Source organism: Netta rufina, assembly GCF_964035555.1.
Source record: "Netta rufina genome assembly, chromosome: 2".
Lineage (NCBI taxonomy): Eukaryota > Metazoa > Chordata > Aves > Anseriformes > Anatidae > Netta > Netta rufina.
The window spans coordinates 21,061,029-21,079,117 of record NC_140124.1 but is presented as its reverse complement, the minus strand read 5'-3'; the positions used below and the strand labels follow the sequence as shown (position 1 = coordinate 21,079,117).

Here is an 18,089-nt window from a genome sequence, read left to right as displayed (position 1 = left end):
CCAGGGAAGTGGTGGAGTCACCATCCCTGGAAGTCTTTAAAAGACGTTTAGATGTAGAGCTTAGGGATATGGTTTAGTGGGGACTGCTAGCGTTAGGTCAGAGGTTGGACTCGATGATCTTGAGGTCTCTTCCAACCTAGAAATTCTGTGATTCTGTGAAGTTAGTGTGGAAATAGGCTGTGTGCATATAGTTATTTATTTATTAAATTATTTATTTATCTTAAAAGATGTTTAGATTCAAAATAGGACATGGAAAGCAAAACCACAAAGTCATGCCTGTGTGTTTTGTGGGGTTTACGTCAGTTTTACTGTAGGCAATGTATTACCAGGAACATATCTTTTTTTTTTTTTTTTTTTTTTTTTTTTCTTTTCAAGAGATGTTTGATACTTGATACAATAGTGCTTTATGGTTTACCAAAGAGGTAGTTTTTTCTAACACTTGTCTCAGTAGAAAAACAGTCATAGCATGGTTATTGGATGTTCTTATATTTCTAGAAGTGAAGTTTACCTCAGTTAAAGAGTTGAGACAAAATGAAAAGAAGTTTCCTCTGTGATCATGATGTTTGTTGCTTCTTTGCTGAGAATGGCCATAGATTTAAATCTATCTTTTTTTTTTTTTTTTTTTTTTTGTATGTGTGGAATTGACTTTAATGACTCAACATGCTGTGAATATTAAGTAAACATTCATTGTATTGGTTTGTCAACCAAAGTGTTTTATGTATTATTAGCACTAGAGTTCTTGTTGGTTTAATGAATGTCTTTCCTCTGTCCTCATGCTTTTATTTTCTCTTTATGATACTTTTAAAAATTGTATGGTAATCTCTTTGGAACCCATGTTTGCTCTGTTTGAGTTCTGTCAAGTACTTATGGTTGGACTTGGTCTTTTCTAACCTCAATGATTCTATAAAAGCAGACAAGATAAAACTAAGATTTAAGTAAATAAAATGGAAAAAATATACATAAAACTTAGGGAAAAAAAGAAAAGCAAAGTAAAAATTATCTTTATCTGTTTCCTCCCAGAATTCGGGAGACATTTTGGTCTATAACTTTATTACTCCTACTGCTGCTCAGCTTTTGCAATTTGTTTGTGAGATATGGCAGGTAGAATAACTTATGAAAGAAATTTGTAGGAAGCACAATTTACTTCAATAAATAAATAAATAAATATACTATTGAGGCCCCTAGTGATGATCAAATCTACACAATCTGATAGAGCACAATATAAGTAATCCATCTTTGACAATTTCTTCATTCAAGAGAAAACTCCCTCCTCTTTTGTTTCATGTAAATCATTCTGTGTCTATTGTATATTTGGCAGCAGCTGTATAAAAAGATTTCCTATACTGTGAATGTAGTCGATTGCTACAGCTGTCATTTCCCTTGGTGGAAGAAACAAAATAAATCAAAACAAAACATGCCATCTGAAGGGGAAAATTAAAAAACAAACAAACAGAAAAACAACAACAACAAAAAGGATCTTCAGGATTTGAATTGTAATTGTGGATTTGTTTTCTCTATTCTTTGTCAAAGTAGCTGGGTACTGAAAAGATAAACCTGTCATTGAGATTGAAAGTGGCTCTGGTACTGGAAGGTTGCTATCCTATTGATTAATGCAATGCCAACAACATGACATCTGTGAAAGCTGTACCAGCTACCCGTCTCAATGAGTCACTTACTGGTATGACTGTTCTTGGTTATTCTAAGACATAGGACTGTGTTGAGAAATGTCTTCCCTTTTCATGAACAGGGTGGACCTGTTTGCCACTTATGCCTTTAATTTTGCTGAGGGAAGAAACAGCCTGGTGTACAAGACACATCCTCCTTCACCTACCTTAAAAAGTAGTCATGCAGTTCAAAAGTGAAAGATGTACTGAGCTCTTTCTTCTCTTCTGCCATTTACCCCACTTGTCTGAAGATTAGGCTACTGCCTGATTATATTAACGTATAGATTTTAGCCTATAACTTTGATTTTGTTCATTTTTTTCTGCATTTGCTCCATATAAAATAACCATAACAGGTAGTTGTGTAAAACATGACAGTTTTTATGTTGATTATTATGATTCCATTTAGAAACAACAGGTGCGTTTTGAAGGGGAAATAGTTGTAAATGCAGAACCAGTTTCAGTTCCTGGTATAAAAAGATTTAAGTTAAAAATATTTAAATTTTAAAATATTTTAATAATTCCCTTTCTGGATGTTATTTTTCTTTTTTTTATCTGATTACTCAAAAATAATCTCATTATCTTGTTCGGTCACAGTGGCATGTTATGGACAAACTCGAGAGTCTGGCTAAGTGTAAGATGTACAAATTCTCCTGTGTCCTGGCAGCAATCATCTCTCTTGTAACGGAGTGTCCTAAAAGGAATGAATTATGTCACAGGATGGAAGAAAGCAAGATTAATGTAACTACTTTTAGTGACCTGTTAAAACTGTGATGAAGGAAAGTAAAGGCTGTATTGCTTTTAAAAAGAGCTATAGCCTACTCTTATAGAAGAGATCATCCTTAAATAAAGATAAAACAGTCCTGAAATAGAAGCAGTTAGGATTGTTATGCATTGTGAAGAGTAGGTGAGAGACTGGAAGGGATAACAGACCATCTTTTTGCATAAAGATGTGTTCTCTTTTGACTTTTATGAAGCTGTAAATTGGAATACCAGCTCTGCATTCCCAGCACTCATGTATTCTCTAGCAGTGTGAAAGGGTATGATGTACTCACTTTGCAACATTTTTTAGCTATTTAAGACCAAACCTAGTGGTGTTGAATAGGAATGACATTAGACATTCTGGGGCCTCCCCAGGCCTTCTCCAGATTCTGCAGGGATAATTTAAACTGAGCAAACTGGGCCATCAGGGCAGCTGCTGGGAGCAGATTTCAGGTCCAGAGATGTTCTTGTAGGCTGCACTACAGAGCCTAGGACTAGTCCAGGCTGTGCGTGGTCAGGGGGAGATGGCTCCTGTTCCCAGCTCTCTGGTAACACTGGTGGCTGCTTAGCAGCCAGGCTGGACTGCTGGAGCATGCAGGAAGGTTCATGTTTGTTTTACTATGAGCAAGGCTGGGGGAGATTCCCAGCCTTCTCTGTGAAGGAGGCAGTGGGCAGTGGGGAAGCATGGGGCCAGCAGCCAACATGGTCCTGCAGAAAGCTAAGCTACAATACAAATTGCTTAACTAGGTGAAGTGGAACTAAAAATGTATACATTCAGTGATTTCAGAATACAGAAACTAAACATTTCATTGAAGATGAAATGAAAGACTTGGGGTCATGTTTATGTCAATGTATACAACCTGATTTTTCTTTTATTGGAACCCAATTTACCTTCTTCATCTGCGACTGTATGGAGATTATTTTCTTGGAGAATATCTTTAAATGTGTGTAATCCTTTTAGCTTTTCATTCTCTTAGAATGGAGTTGCTGCTTTCCTGTTATGGTGGATGGTGACTCCACCACTTCCCTAGGCAGCCCATTCCAATGTCTAACAACCCTTTTGGTAAAGAAGTTCTTCCTAATATCCAACCTAACACACCCCTGGTGCAACTTTAGCCCATTCCCCCTCGTCCTGTCACCAGGCACGTGGGAGAACAGATCAACCCCCACCTCACTACAGCCTCCTTTAAGGTACCTGTAGAGAGCAGTATGGTCACCCCCGAGCCTCCTTTTCTCCAGGCTGAACAAACCCAGCTCCCTCAGCCACTCCTTGTAGGAAAAAACATGGAAGCCAGGATTACTCAGACAAGTAATTTTGTGCACAATCTGTTAGGTGGCAAAAACTTTCTGACACCACATCAGGTTTAAAGCAAAGTAGGGCTGCAAAGTTTAAAATGTTTTCAAGTGAAATGCTTTGGTACCAACTGAATTTGTCCAGGCAACAAGTAGCTGGAGGAAGTAGAAATTTCATTACTTAATACCCCAGGGATGTCTTATTTGAGTTCACAAGATGTGCCATCTGGAAATTCTTGTTCATTCACATGATGCAGCCTTTTTTGGACACTAAAGAGCTCCAAGGTGCTTGGTTTGAGTTGGTTTGGGAGAGTCCAAATAAAATGGAGAGAAATATTTGAAAGTCTTAACAAACAAACAAAAAAAAGTTTCCATCTGAGTTGCCCAGGTTGCTGTCCATGAAGCTCGTCCAAACTTTGCTGCTGCATGTTGCTATTCCCCAAGTGCTGCCTCTTTTCTTTCTCCTACTTTTCAACCAGTTATCACTCTGAGTTCATCAGAGGTCACCGACAGCAGGGTATCTTTCTCTTTCCCCATCTCTTTTTTTCTTCACTCAAAACTTTCAGCCACCAGAGGCTGTGGCAGGATCCCTATGGACTGTGGGTCCTCTGCCAACTCCAGCTGAGCACGCTCAGCACAGTCATTATGACACCCTAAAGTAATGTGGGCATCCTTTTTGGGTCTTGTGTCAGGTTGGAGAAGACTTTAATGTTCTGAAGGATGCCAAAATTTTAATAATAAAGCAGGATTTATTTTTCTTATTAAAAAGTATTGTTATCCACTTAGCCTCTAGTTTCTAAGGATTTTTGTCTTAATATTGAGGCTCTTTGTGACTTGTTTTAGTGATGGGTGTGTTTATCCCTCAATGTTTCCTACAGAATTTATAGTTTCTTTTTACTTGGCTACTTATTTAAGCAAATCTGTAAGAAATTAATTTTATTGACATTCTTTTCAGTGAACCACTACCAAAACTGGCAAATGAGCCCGGTACTTAATGATGGAAGGAGTCAGGTAGCCATGAATGGTGAAATGTTTTATTTCTTTAGGACACTGGGCTACAAGTCAATTATTTTCTTATTTCCGTTTGATTAGAAACTTGACTTTTGTCAGCAAATAATAAAGTCTTCATTATGTGCAGAAACTCCAGTGACTACTTTTACCTTACTAGATTGTTTATTGTTTGTTTTAAGGAGAAGTGTGTTTTATACAAGCAATGATATATATATATATATATTTATATATATATATATAAAAGTGTTTTCTAGTTTAGGAAGAAAGAAATATGATGTTTCGCTGAGTAGTCTGAACCTCTTAAAAAATGTGTTTTATGCTGCATTTGAACTCCTCACTTCCTTATGTTATGGTTTGCCGACCAATATAAGAAAATTCTGTAGAAATACTTTAGACAGCTATTTTTTAAGAGTCCAGCAAGTTTTTTTAATCATTCAGGGAATAGTTGAAGTAGGCTTTGGAAGATACTGTAACTACTGTAAAAGAAAAGTTTTGTTGGATTTTTATCTTTGTATTTTATGTTTATTTTTTACATTGTAGCTTATGTTTACTTTTTTTCATAGCAGAGCAGTACATTCTTGAAAATTTCCAGTCATCTTAATAGCTAAAAAAGCTTGGCCAAATAATTGTAAAACATCATGTAGTAATTATTTTTTTTTTTGAATGCATTTCTTCTTGAATTAGTAATAATGACAGGTTTAGAGACAGACTTTTTTTCAATAAAATTAAAGAGCTTATGTCCTTTCTTATTATTTATAATGTATAATTAGTAGAGAATTACTTTCCCATTGTTTTCTATACACTGTATGTTAAGTATTATAAGGAATGGAGATTGACAATTGTTTCTTTAAACAAGAAGGCTACTGCAAGTTAAGTTTGGCTAAAACCTCTGTGGAATTTTACATATTTTGTGTTCATAGAATCAAAGAACGGTGCCCATGGGAAGGCACCTTTGGAAATCATCAAGTCCAACCCACTGCGCAGAGCAAGCTCAGCTACAGAAGGTGGCTCACAGCCATATCCAATTTGATTTTGAGTATCTGCAAGGACAGAGACTTGCACACCCTCTCTGGGCAACCTATGGCAGTACTTGATCACCATCACAATAAAATAATTTTCTTATATTTAATTGGGATTGCCTGTATTTCAATTTGTACCCATAGTTTCTTGTCCTGTCCATGGACACTACTGAGAAGAGTCAGGCTCCATCTTCTTTACTTCTTTTCTTCAGATACTTATAGACCCGGATCAGATCCTCTGAGCCTTCTCTTTTCCAGTCCAAACAGTCCCACCTCTCTCAGCCTCTCCTTGCATGTCAAATGCCCTTCTTCAATTTAATGGCTTTTGGCTAGACTCACTCTGGTGTGACTCAACCTCTCTTGATGTGTGTGTGTTTTTGTAGGAAAGAAGACTTGCAAGATTGTACCCTGTTGGAGATATGTGGTGAGCTACCTGAGAGAGTATCTGTCTCTTGTCTGCTCTAGAAACTGGACTTTCTAAATGTGCTTAGTAGGTGGTGTGTCTTTTGTTCCTCTGGGTCACCCTCCTGCAGTGCCCTCTGGAAACTGCAAGATGTGGTTAGAGAGCTGCAGCAGTTTAAGTTAAAATCTTTACAGTTTGAGCTAGGGTTAAGGTAGGATTCTGCCAATGTGGTTCTGTCTGTTTATTTTAACCTCTCCTGTGACACAGAAACTCATAGATTTTATAGATACGTCACTGCAATCAGCAGTTTACTGACATGTTAAGTGACACAGATCTAGGAATGGGAGTGGATGCTACTGGGCAAAAATACATTCCACATCTACTGCGTGTAGCTGGTAACTTTCCAACTGGGCAGTGCAAATTGCTTTGGAATGACTCGTTCTCAGTCTGGTTTATTCTGTTCTCTTTCCTCCTTTCATCCTTCTGAGTGGGATGATTTTTATTGACTTTCACTTAGAGAAAAAAAAAAAAAAAAAACAAAAACAAAACCACACACACACAAAACAACTAAATAGTGTCAATACTCAGCATTAGCATTAGTTTTTTCCACTTTACTGTAAAGAGTACAATCAAAACTGCCAAGCACCTAATATCTGCAGTAGTTGGTTCCTCTTTGATGCTCGCATTCCCTCTTCTCTCGTCTTGGTCCCTTGATGCAGTGATGCTCTAGCCCCAGTGACTATTAAAGACTTTGAACTGGGTACAAGAAGAGGATGTGGTTTGCACTTGACATACTGCTGGTACACAAACACACAGTAAGCCCAGTAAGACTATCATTTTATGAGTGGGTAAATTGCTTAGTACTGTTGTTCACCGTACTCATGCCTTGGAGCTAGCCAAATTTGTCCTGAAAAAAAAAATAAATAAAATAAAAACACCCAAAAAACTCAGGATCCTCTGAATCCTCAGGATACTGCTTGGGCACTTCTTGCTACTGGCCCATGAATTTATTGGAAATGAGAGTATATATTATAATATTGAGAACAGATATTTGGAAAGTGATTGTTTAGTAGATCTATGACGATTGAGGGACTAGAAATCCTTTCTTTCACATGTTCCTGAAAGTCAGATGGGGTTTGGTCTGCAGTATATTTGCAGTGAGTTTATGAACGTGAGTCAACAAACAGATGTGCAGAAATAAAGGAGAAAAAATAAGAATATCAAGAAAAGGTTAAAGAAAATGAAGAACTGCAAGAAAAGGTTAAAAAACTGGCTGTCTTTCTAAAATATTTGCTAGAATTTAACCATATGGAGGAAAAGCATGCTTATGTTTCTCCTTGAGAGACATAAGGGGTGTTATGTCCTCTACCGTCAAAAGATAGCATTAAAAGAGAATCATCATGCCTGGTGTCAAGACACAAGACAGCATATGTGTTCATAGGTATTCTTTTCTAAACTTAAAATTTTTATTCAATATTTTCATTGTTTCCTAGTGCAGTAATTTCTCCATGTGTTTCAAACATATTAGCTAAAAACATTTTGCTTTCAGTGTTTTGAGACTTTTTTTGAGATAAATGAAGTAGTTAAATAATATTTACAGATAATCTCATAAAAATAAGTGTATGATTATTGACTTTTTATTATTTCACACAGGTTTTACTTTCTGGGGCATTTTATTTGAAACACTGTATTCAACTATAAAGATGCAAAGTCTAGTTTCAAGTCGCTTAGTTACTGGTAATTGTTCTTTGGCCAACTTTGCCACCTAGTGGCTGTAATTAAACAGAACATTTCTTCGATTTCTTCGATTAAAAAAAAAAAAAAAAAAAAAAAAAAAAAGTAATATAGCACGGTACTGCTATATTTTTTCCTTTGCATTGAATCTTCTGTCACTTGTGTATTTGCATAACTTTCTGATGCATCTGAAACATCTCAAAATATTTCTGTGATAATCAACACTTTTTTTCTAATACTTTTAAAAGCTTAGTAAATGAGTGACTGCAAATATAGAGAAGTTCAACACTATACAATTTTTTATTTTATTTTATTTTTTAAGGAAGGAAACTTCTCATAATAGTATCAAAAGAAAAATTCTGAGCCCATTTAAAATCCCACATGAGAAAGACAATTTTAGGTCTACTTTTATATCTACTACAGAATGATTTTCCTCTAATACCCTTGAAAGATATGTAAAATATATCATCCTTTTTCAGAGACAGCCACTAAAAAGTAGAGAAAGGAAAAACCTGTGTCAGTAATGCTTTTGCTTCAGTATGCTATAAAGATATCCTTGGAGGCTGGTACATCCATGAATGGAGGAATAAAGACTATAAATATTGTTTTTTTCTCCCCTTCAGTGTGCTCCTAGTTTTGATGTAAAAACAGATCAAAGAACAATAAATTACTAGAGCCCTAAATTGCACTTTAGTATGTTGTAGTACCCTTATTTCTATGAAATACAATTAAGATAGAAACTCTGCAACAATTGTTTTCTCAGCATCCTGGTATCCTGTGATGGTGTACATGCTGTGAGCAACTGCGGTAGACAAGAAGTGGTGGGGCACTGATGAACCCTAAAACCTTTGGGCAATAATCCAGCTGCCATCTCACCTCTGGGCTACATCAAGCTACTGTCAAGGCAGCTATCCAGTCTGTAAATTTAATATAATATTTTTATTTTCTTTTTATATACACACACACATATATATAAATATGTGTGTTTTTTACCTTAACATATATATAAATATGTGTGTTTTTCACCCTTTTTTACCTTAATCAAGTGTTTGCAGCTGGCTTTCTTTAATACATTTTCTGTAAATTATAAATGAAACGTTGAGGGGAAAACAATTCTTTCAACAAGAAAAAGACATCTTTACGCCATAATATGGGCATTTTAAATTAACAGAGATATTTAATGTTGGAAAATGTTATGACCATGGTTGCAGGAAGCTGTTTTTTGTATATGGGTTATCTTCTTTCAATCTCTTTGAGATTCCAAAGCAAAAAAAGTTCTTGTTCTCTTAGCAGAAGAGTTACAGAAGCTTGATTTCCTTTTGATATAAGTACTTTTTTTTTTCTTTTACTTATCCTTGTGACAATAATGATTTCTAGGCAAGGGACAGTAAGCTCTGTTACTGATCAAATTTATATGTATGATGGTTGGCCAAACATATAGGCATGACACAGTTTAATTGCCTTGGCACAGCATGTGATGTTTGTTTATAATTTAAGCTTTTTCTCAATAATTTGGTAATTAACAGGGTTTTGGGTGTTTCTTATTTTATCCGTCTTGAAACTTCCACTTTTGAAACCAATTTAAAATGGAATGGCATGCAGAAACTGAGATGGTGAAAGGAAGGAGGATCTGCTAGGTGAAAAGAAAGAACAAGCAATCACATAAAGCTTTGTTCCCTAAGAAACGTGAGATAAAAATTTACAGAAAAGGCCATCACGCATCAATATGGCCTAGAGAGCATTCTCCACATAAAAAGAAACTAAAATAGCATAGTCATCTTGCTAATGTTGTCATAATAATATTCATATTATCAGATTCAATATATTAAATTATGTAACTGCTGGAAAACGTTCAATAAATCCCTAAACTAGAGGAATGAGTAAACATAGCAACAGGAAAAAAAGAGGGGAGGTCATACAGAATTTGCTTGTAATGAGAAAGAAGCGAGTCCCTGATTTCTGAGTTGAAGATTAAGGAGAGAGATTGTTAGTCTCTGAGATGCCATTCAAGATGACCTTAACGATGAAGGAGAAAACTAAGATGATTATATGTAGAAGCTGACAAATGTGTGTTGTTAATGAGATTTCTGATAACATCTGTGTATGCATGGTATGATCTGAACTCCTGGCAGAACATGCCTGAGAGTTCTCAGTGGAAACAGTGGGATTGTACACAAATTGAAGGAAAGAAGAGAGGATACTGCATAGAAATGTGGTGTGTTCAAAAACCATCAGACAGGAAAATCTGAAAAGCAGGCTGACAATAGATGATGAATACAGGTAGAGGATCACAAGAGAAAGCAGTCTGGTGAGAACTGGGATAATGAAGAGATTTAGCATGTTAGCTAACTAGTTAGGATATGATAGGATATTTAGCACTAGTTAGGACATGAGAAAGGCTGTTGGCTTTATGAGGTCCCTTGTCCTATGACTACATTCACAACCGTTGTGTTTTGTTAGATGGTAGATCCCTAACTATTTGCATTTGTATCAGTTTATGGATCTGCTCTTCTTGAATTTGCCCAGTCTCCTGTTCCCTTGGTAGTGTTCTTAATACCACCAGCGGTAGCAAATTCCAGAAGTTTATGTTGCTGTCATAAAAAGTATTTTGTTTAACTTTGTTTACTTCATCACTGATCTAGGAAATTAAAACTATGACATGCTGATTACAATTTGCTGACAGATCTATATGAGGACAACTGCGCTTCTAGACAGATCATGAGGAATTTGGCTAAAATGAACACTATCCTGGTCTGTATGAAGCTGTCAAGCTACCACACTATCTTGGAGACCTTTTAACATGTTGCAAAATGATCTTGCAAAAATTTTGTTTTGCAAAAATTTCAGTTTGTGTTATCTCTCTAGATTAACAGGCACAATAAGAATTTTATGTATTGCTTCTTTCAGGATCAAATATGGTAACAATGAAGGATTGCATTATTAGAAGATAATTTGATTGCCTTATTAAAAGATAATTTGAAAATTGTTTTTCAGCAATTATGTATGAATACAAGATATAAACACGAAGGTTTTAAATATTGCTAATTAATATATGCTAACTACCAAAAATAGCATAGTGATCACTAAATTAAAAGATTTGAGTCTAAATGTGCTTTGTACATTTAGTACACTCAGTGTATATTGAGAAATAGTTGTCTGCAGCTTCAGCATCTATATAAAAAATAGAAAAAAGAAAAGAGCAGTAACGCTCTGAAGTAAAGCCAAACAACATGAAACCCTTTTAATGAAAATGAAGACTCCTTAGTGCTAATATTCTTTTCCAGAGAAGGGCTGGCAGAGAAGAAGACATTTATAACATTAATAGAAAGTCAACAACATTCATTTCTGGTGGAAGACAGGAAGGTGGGAGCCATAGCTGGCAAAAGCTCATTGTCAATGATTAAATCAGCAAACTGTTAAGAATGTTAACTGAATACAGAAGCCCTGAACTAGTATTGCATATATATATTTTTAATTAAATTTAGTTGCTTAGATATTTCCTGGATGATACAGATCATATATGTATGATGCAGTAGAGGTTATCCATTTGGAATACCATAAATAAGTAGTTGAGAGAATGGCATTGTGCTGTTCCAAGTGGTGGGAGAGTTTCTGAACATCAACAAAAGTAGATTCTCGGAAAGCCTTGAGACAGTCCAGTATGTGATCAATAATACATCCCATACAGAAAGATGACACTGCTGGAAAGATGTCATATTATTAAGGTTATTTTCAGCAGTTTCCAAGAACCCTATTTTTCATACTAATCTTTTGTGTGTGTGTGCAATATATTGCATAATTTTTATCAAACGTTTTGTAAAAATATGACTTGGCCTATTTTTGAGAATTTTATATAAGGTTTATAGCTCCATTTTTGTAGGCAAAAGGTTTTGTTTTGTCTTTGATTTTTTGAAGGGGAGGGCCTGCATCTCTTTTTCTACAAATCATAAAATATAGACAAAATCAAGGGTTTCAGAAACATCTTATTCTGCCAAAAAGTCTTAGATGTATTTGTCACAATTTCTCTGTCACCATAGACCCATCATACAGTTTTCCGTGGATGCTTAATATGCTTTATTTATATATAGCTGACTGACTTAAAATATCTCCAAATGAGTTTCTCTGAAGTTCTACATGGAAAGAATGTTAAATAGTACCGAGTAAATTCATCCATTTAACAACTGGAAAATAAGCCAAAAATCTTTAGCTAAAAATAATATGTTATTTCATAAATGCTGACTCTGATAAACTATCTAATGGATCTGAAAAGCTTTATAAGAACGATTACAGTTAGAAGCAAATTAAACATTTTGATGTGAATTTAAGAATGCTTTCAAGTACTTGAAGTTGTTATGATGTAACTGAGAAAATCAGACCTAAATATTTGTGTGTATAAATTCTAGGGAGAAAAGCCTTTCTGAGTATCTATACCACTAAGCTGAGGTCCTAGAAAAACAGCTCTCAATCTCTGGAGTGTCACGGGGATTGACCAAGATATGTGAGTGGGGGAAGCAAATTTAACCACAGTGTTCAGGAGGGACAAAAAGTAGGATCTGGGGAGCTACAAGCTGTCTAGCCTCACTTCCATGCCTGTGAGGATGATGGAGCAAATCCTTTTGGTAACCATTACCAAGCATATGAAAGACAAGTAGGTGACTGGGAGTAGTCAGCGTAGATTTATGAAGGGCATACGAGACTGGACCAACTTTACAGCTTTTACAAGGAGATGATTGGCTCAGAGGACAAGGGATGTCCTTGTCAAGGACAAGGACACACAGCGGATGTTATTTATCTCATTGTTGGCAAAGTTTTCAAGACTGTTTCCAGGTCATCCTCACAGACAAAATGATGGACTAAATAAGGGCATAGTGAACTGTCAGCCTCAAATGGTTGTGATCAGCATCAGGAAGTTCATCCCAGCTGGAGGGCAGTCATTAGTGCTGTGCCCTAGGAGTAGATCTTGGGGCTAGTACAGTTTCATATTTAGTCTTACAGTTTCATCAGTGGTATGGATGATGGGGCAGAGTGTACCCTCTGCAATTTTTACAGATACTACAAATTTGGGAGGACTGGCTGATAACACCAGAGGGTTGTGCTGCCATCCAGAGGAACCTTGACAACCTGGAGAACCTGACAGGAACCTCATGAATTTCAACAAAATCCTGCATCTGGGAAACAATAACCCCATGCACCAATACAGTCTGGGGCTGACCATATGGAAAGCAGCTTTGCAGAAAAGGTACTGGGTGGACTCTAAGTGAACATGAGGCAGAGGTATGTCCTTGCAGCAAATGCCAACAGTCTCCTGGACTGTGTTACAAAGGGCAGTGCCAGCAGGTCAAGGAGGGTGATTACCTCCATTCTAGTCAGCACAGGGCGAGACACATCTGGAGTGCTTGGTTCAGTTCTGGGCTCCCCAGGATAAGAGATATGGACCTACTGCAGCAAGTATAGCCAAGGAACACAGATTTGATTAAGAGCTTGAAGCATGTGTCATATGAGGACAGGCTGAGAGCTGGGACTGTTCAGACTTGAGAAAGAGAAGTCTCACGTGGATCTCATCCAGGTGTATGAATACTTGAAGGAAAGAAATAGAGAAGTAAACAAGATGGAACAAGACTCCTCTTAGTGGTGTCCAGGGACAGGACAAGGGGCAACAGGCGTAAATTGAAATACAGGCAATCCTAATTAAATGTGAGAAAAATATTTTTATTGTGACAGTGGGCAAGCACTGCAACAGGTTTCTGAGACGGTGTGCAAATTTCTGTCATTGGATATACTCAGAACCAATCTGGACAAGGCTACTAGCTACCTGCTGTAGCTGAGCCTGCTCTGATCAGTGGCTTGGACTTGATGATTTCCAACAGTGCCTTCCCACCTCCACCATTCTGTGATGCTATGGATAAATCAAAATAAAAATTTAATGAAACTTTTTAATAAAGGATCCTAAAGGTAGCAATAGGACAGTCATTTTTCTGTGACTTGTCAACATTTTTATTTTTTTTTTAACTCAGAAAAAGTATTCTGTCACTGCTCTCATTTGAACTGATGTGATGCCATTTGAGGTAGTTGAGGCAGCTTGCACTTGCTGGCACTGAACATTTCAGATCCATCTCATTAGCTCTAGGCAGTCACTTGATCAGATTATGGAAAGTCTGGCAGGAGCTTTGAGTGACCATGAGCTGGCAGAGGCCTTATCCAGATAGTGCTGGTTAGCTGAGGAAGCCAATCAAAGTAAATGATAACAATTTTCTGACAGTCTCTTTTACTTTTCCCACCTTTCAGTTTATATAACATGCAAAATTTAGCACTTGAGGAGAATACAAATAGCTGTATCACTCATTTACCCTCTAAGGGTTCATTCCTACTCAACCTTTCATGCCAGCCTGTTCATTTAATTTCAGTTAAAAACATTTGTCCTTTCTTTCATGCTGCTTCAAAATGTTGGAGAAGCCTTCTCTAGACATTTGAAAATCAGCCTCATGGATTAGTTTAAAACAGTTCTAAATTTCCTTCTTTTTAATGTACAAGTTGTTATATTTAACATCATTGTGTTACTGTTTCTTCCTGCTCCTCAAATGTCTGTACTAGCCTTTTGAATATTTCTTTATTATCTGCTAACCTCCTTTTTTGGAGGTGCTATCTCTTTGACCTCCATGTAAAGCCAAAATTATTCCCTGAGAATATTAACATTTGTATTGTCTCAATGATAATAGCTAACTAGAAGTTCATTTAAAAACACATTTCACAAGAAACCCAAAATTAGAAGGCTTAATTTGTTCATAGAGCTATCATTTTTAATGTTAGAGAATGGAAAAAATATCTTTCACTAGCTTGGTAGTATTTTGTCTTTTAGTGGTGTTTCCCAAGTTTTAGTTATTCTGGGATTAGATCTCTTCTTGCATCTTCAAGTTAAGGTAGCGTGGAAGTATTTTTGTTTGTTTGTTTGTTTTAGACATAGTTAAGAAGTTAGGATTATTATTATTATTATTATTATTATTATTATTATTATTATTATTATTATTATTATTATTATGGTTGCAGACATGCCAAGAATCATAAGATTAGATTGTTGCGGTTTGCCTAAGGACTAAGCTCGCTCAGAACGTATAAGAAGGAGAGTGATAAAAATTGCTGCCTGACTAGTCATCATTAAGTAAACACATCATGCAATAAACACTATTTTAAAATCATAGATGTGGTAATGAGAAAGGGGAAGACTATCAGCCACAAAAGAAAGTAAAATCCAGTGTGTGTGTGTGTTGAAGTAAATTTAACAGATAATGTATATGGTATGCTTTTGTATTCACTACATTTTCTTATGGGAACTGTAAACAAAGTCATATTTGCAGAATATAAAATTTTACTGGGTTTCAATTACAGATAAATTTGACTTGGACATGCTTACGTTTCTTCTATTCCCCAAATATTCCTCCCTCTCCCACCCCTCCATAAAAGGCAACTTAGACTCATGTTAAAAAAAAAAAAAACAACAAAACAACAGAAGTTTTTGTCATGGCAGTACTTTAGATGATAACCAAAGTATTCTAATCATTTGGGAGAAGGGGTCAGAGGGGCAACGAAATGATTTTTCCTGTGTTGAAAGTAGAGATTTCATGGTTGGATTATGTAGCTTTTTTTTTTTTTTTTTTTTTTGAGAATACATGCAGATGCACAGCAATTTCAGTAAGAGTTGTAGTACTGCTTTTTTAAGGGATGCTTCTGGATGCTCTGGGTAGTAATGATGAATTTTAGGAAGAGTTAGAAACATAGATGCATTTATCTACTTCAGAAAAAATTGAAACTTCAAAAATAATTTCTGCTTATTCATATTCTCGGCCTTAAGAATTCAAGAAACATATATGCAAAACCTGTATTATTATTGATAATTTCCAAACTTAACTTAAAAAAAAAGAAAGAAAGAAAGAAAGAAAGAAGTAAGTAAAGTATATAAAATTTAAGTGAACTGTGGTTTTCATACTGATATTAATTTATGTATGGGTCTCCCATAAGAGAAGAAAATGATAATTAAAATATAGAGAATGAATTGTTATGTGTATGTATACAACTGCTATATTATTCTTTCTAGCTTTAGATTAGTTGCTTTGAACAAATAATTCTTTTTTATGGTAATGTTCAGTATGTCTTGACTTCCAAAAGCTTTTTTCTTCCCAGTATTTGTTAGTATTGCTATATTATTGCTAATGGCTTTGTTAAAATCACTCTAAGCAGTCCTGATCTGAAGAGTTGCATAGTCTGCATTGTTTGTTGGACTGATAAATTGCTTTTGGACTGTGAAATGGTTATGAGGATACTTTCTTTTGTGTCTCTGTGAACTACCAACTTCTGTCATCCTGCTAAAAATAGCTTATTGCCTATATGACTGCTTGTTAGGATGTAAAACAAAGCTTACATGTAGGTTTGGGTGTATAGATGAGGTCCCTACATCCACAGTTTCCTAGTTTTAATTATATTAGTCTGATTACATATATTCTTAAGATCCTGTGAGCATCTGCAGATCCAGCTGAGATGAGTTAGTAGCCATACATTTTCTCTCTAACTGTGGCTTTACATCAAAATTACATTGGGCTTAGAGAGGCCAGTCAACCCACTGGTGTACATGGGAGCTGCTGCTGGTTGTTAGATGGTCTGGGGAAAGGAAAAAAAAAAAAAAAGGAGAGAGACAAAATATGCTAAATATGCATTTATATCCCCCAAATGCATAGATACTTAACACTTACTGATTTATTTATTTATTCAGAGTTGGACAGAATACTTGAAAAAGGTACTTGACATTGGCAGGTGTTAGTTGCATAAATGAAGTTGTGGCCAGTTTTTGGCTTCTAAAAGTTAACTTTTTTTGGTTACTTTATTTACTTGATAGCAGCACTGAGTCAGAGTACTTCTTTCTGATGTGGGCAGATCTTCATTATCTTTAGCTAGAAGAAAACTCCTGACTGTTCAGCTAGTTTAGGTTCTTGATGCCATTTTACCTACATACAGATAGCATCCTTGGCATCTTCACTATCAAGCTGGGGAGCCAAACTAATCTCCAAGAGGCACAACCTTCTTTTCCTCTACTCTTTTGAAGATGCTTCAAAAGAATTTTCTTGGCCATCATGACACAGCCTACATAAAAGTGAGATAGAAATATCACATAATATATGTAATTTTTCCATTGTAGATTTTAATAATAAATTCAGTCATGAAATTCAAATGAAAAATATATACTTTTAAAAAGTAATATACTGGTCCCCTGTTTAATTATGTTGAGGATATTGTATATCCTATTTTCCAGCTAAGTGTTAGTGGTGAAAGAGTTAAGTTTGTGTCAGTGTTTAAAAAAAAAAAAAAAAAGTAAGTGAATCATGTATTCATCTGACCGGAGATGTACAGTTCTGGAGATGTTTGAGACTCTTAGACCACTGCCATAAAGTACTAAAAGATTTAATTTTAAGATATAATATTGCTATTAAGCCTTTTCAGTACTGGAATATTCAGTCACTCCCAGAAGGACTGCCTAAATGATGACCTGTGACCATAAACAGGTTAATTGAATCTGACCTGATTTCAGATGTATGCCCTTATTGCTTTAAGGATAATAATTTGTCATGATTTTTATATTTGCCAAAACATTATCTCAATTATCCAAGTATTTAATTAGCTCTGTTAGTGTTTTAGGGAAAAAAAAAAAAAAAAAAGGTGGTGCTGGTGGGGGGGGTGTTAATCACAAAGTATAAGTGTATATTCTGAGTTTTGATCTTCTCTCAAGTTCTTTTTGTATCAGCAAAAGAGCCTATGCCTCTGATGTGAATCAGGTAGTAAGGACACTCAGCAGTCCTGCCTACAATTCATGTGAAACACGTATTGCCAGACAAAGCATCTGACTATTTGGAGGGTGGTTCTGTAGTCCTGAGAATCCAGAGTGAATTAAAGTCTAGACTTCGTCATTTTTTCAGGCTGTTGGGAAGGGATAAATAACAAATCAAATATGCCCAAAATAGAACAGAGGTAACACTGAAGCAAGGATGCTCTTCCTAGGCTGTGCATTGGGAAAAAAGCTGTAGTAGCAGCAGCAGCAATAACAACAGCAGCAGCAGCAGCAGCAGCAGCAAGAGACCTTCGGAAAGCCGTGTGTTGCAGTAGTCTGAGATATAAAGATCCTGTTACATCTGTCTTTCCTAAGTTCAGAATGGTTGATACAAA

General features: G+C 35.9%; 1 protein-coding gene across 3 annotated transcripts in view; it reads left to right on the top strand.

Annotated features, from left to right (window-relative positions):
- CACNB2 (calcium voltage-gated channel auxiliary subunit beta 2) overlaps positions 1 to 18,089 on the top strand; it is a gene marked incomplete at both ends in the record, with an annotated part of 240,035 nt that overhangs the window by 51,340 nt on the left and 170,606 nt on the right. The gene's annotated exons all lie outside the window — the stretch shown is intronic.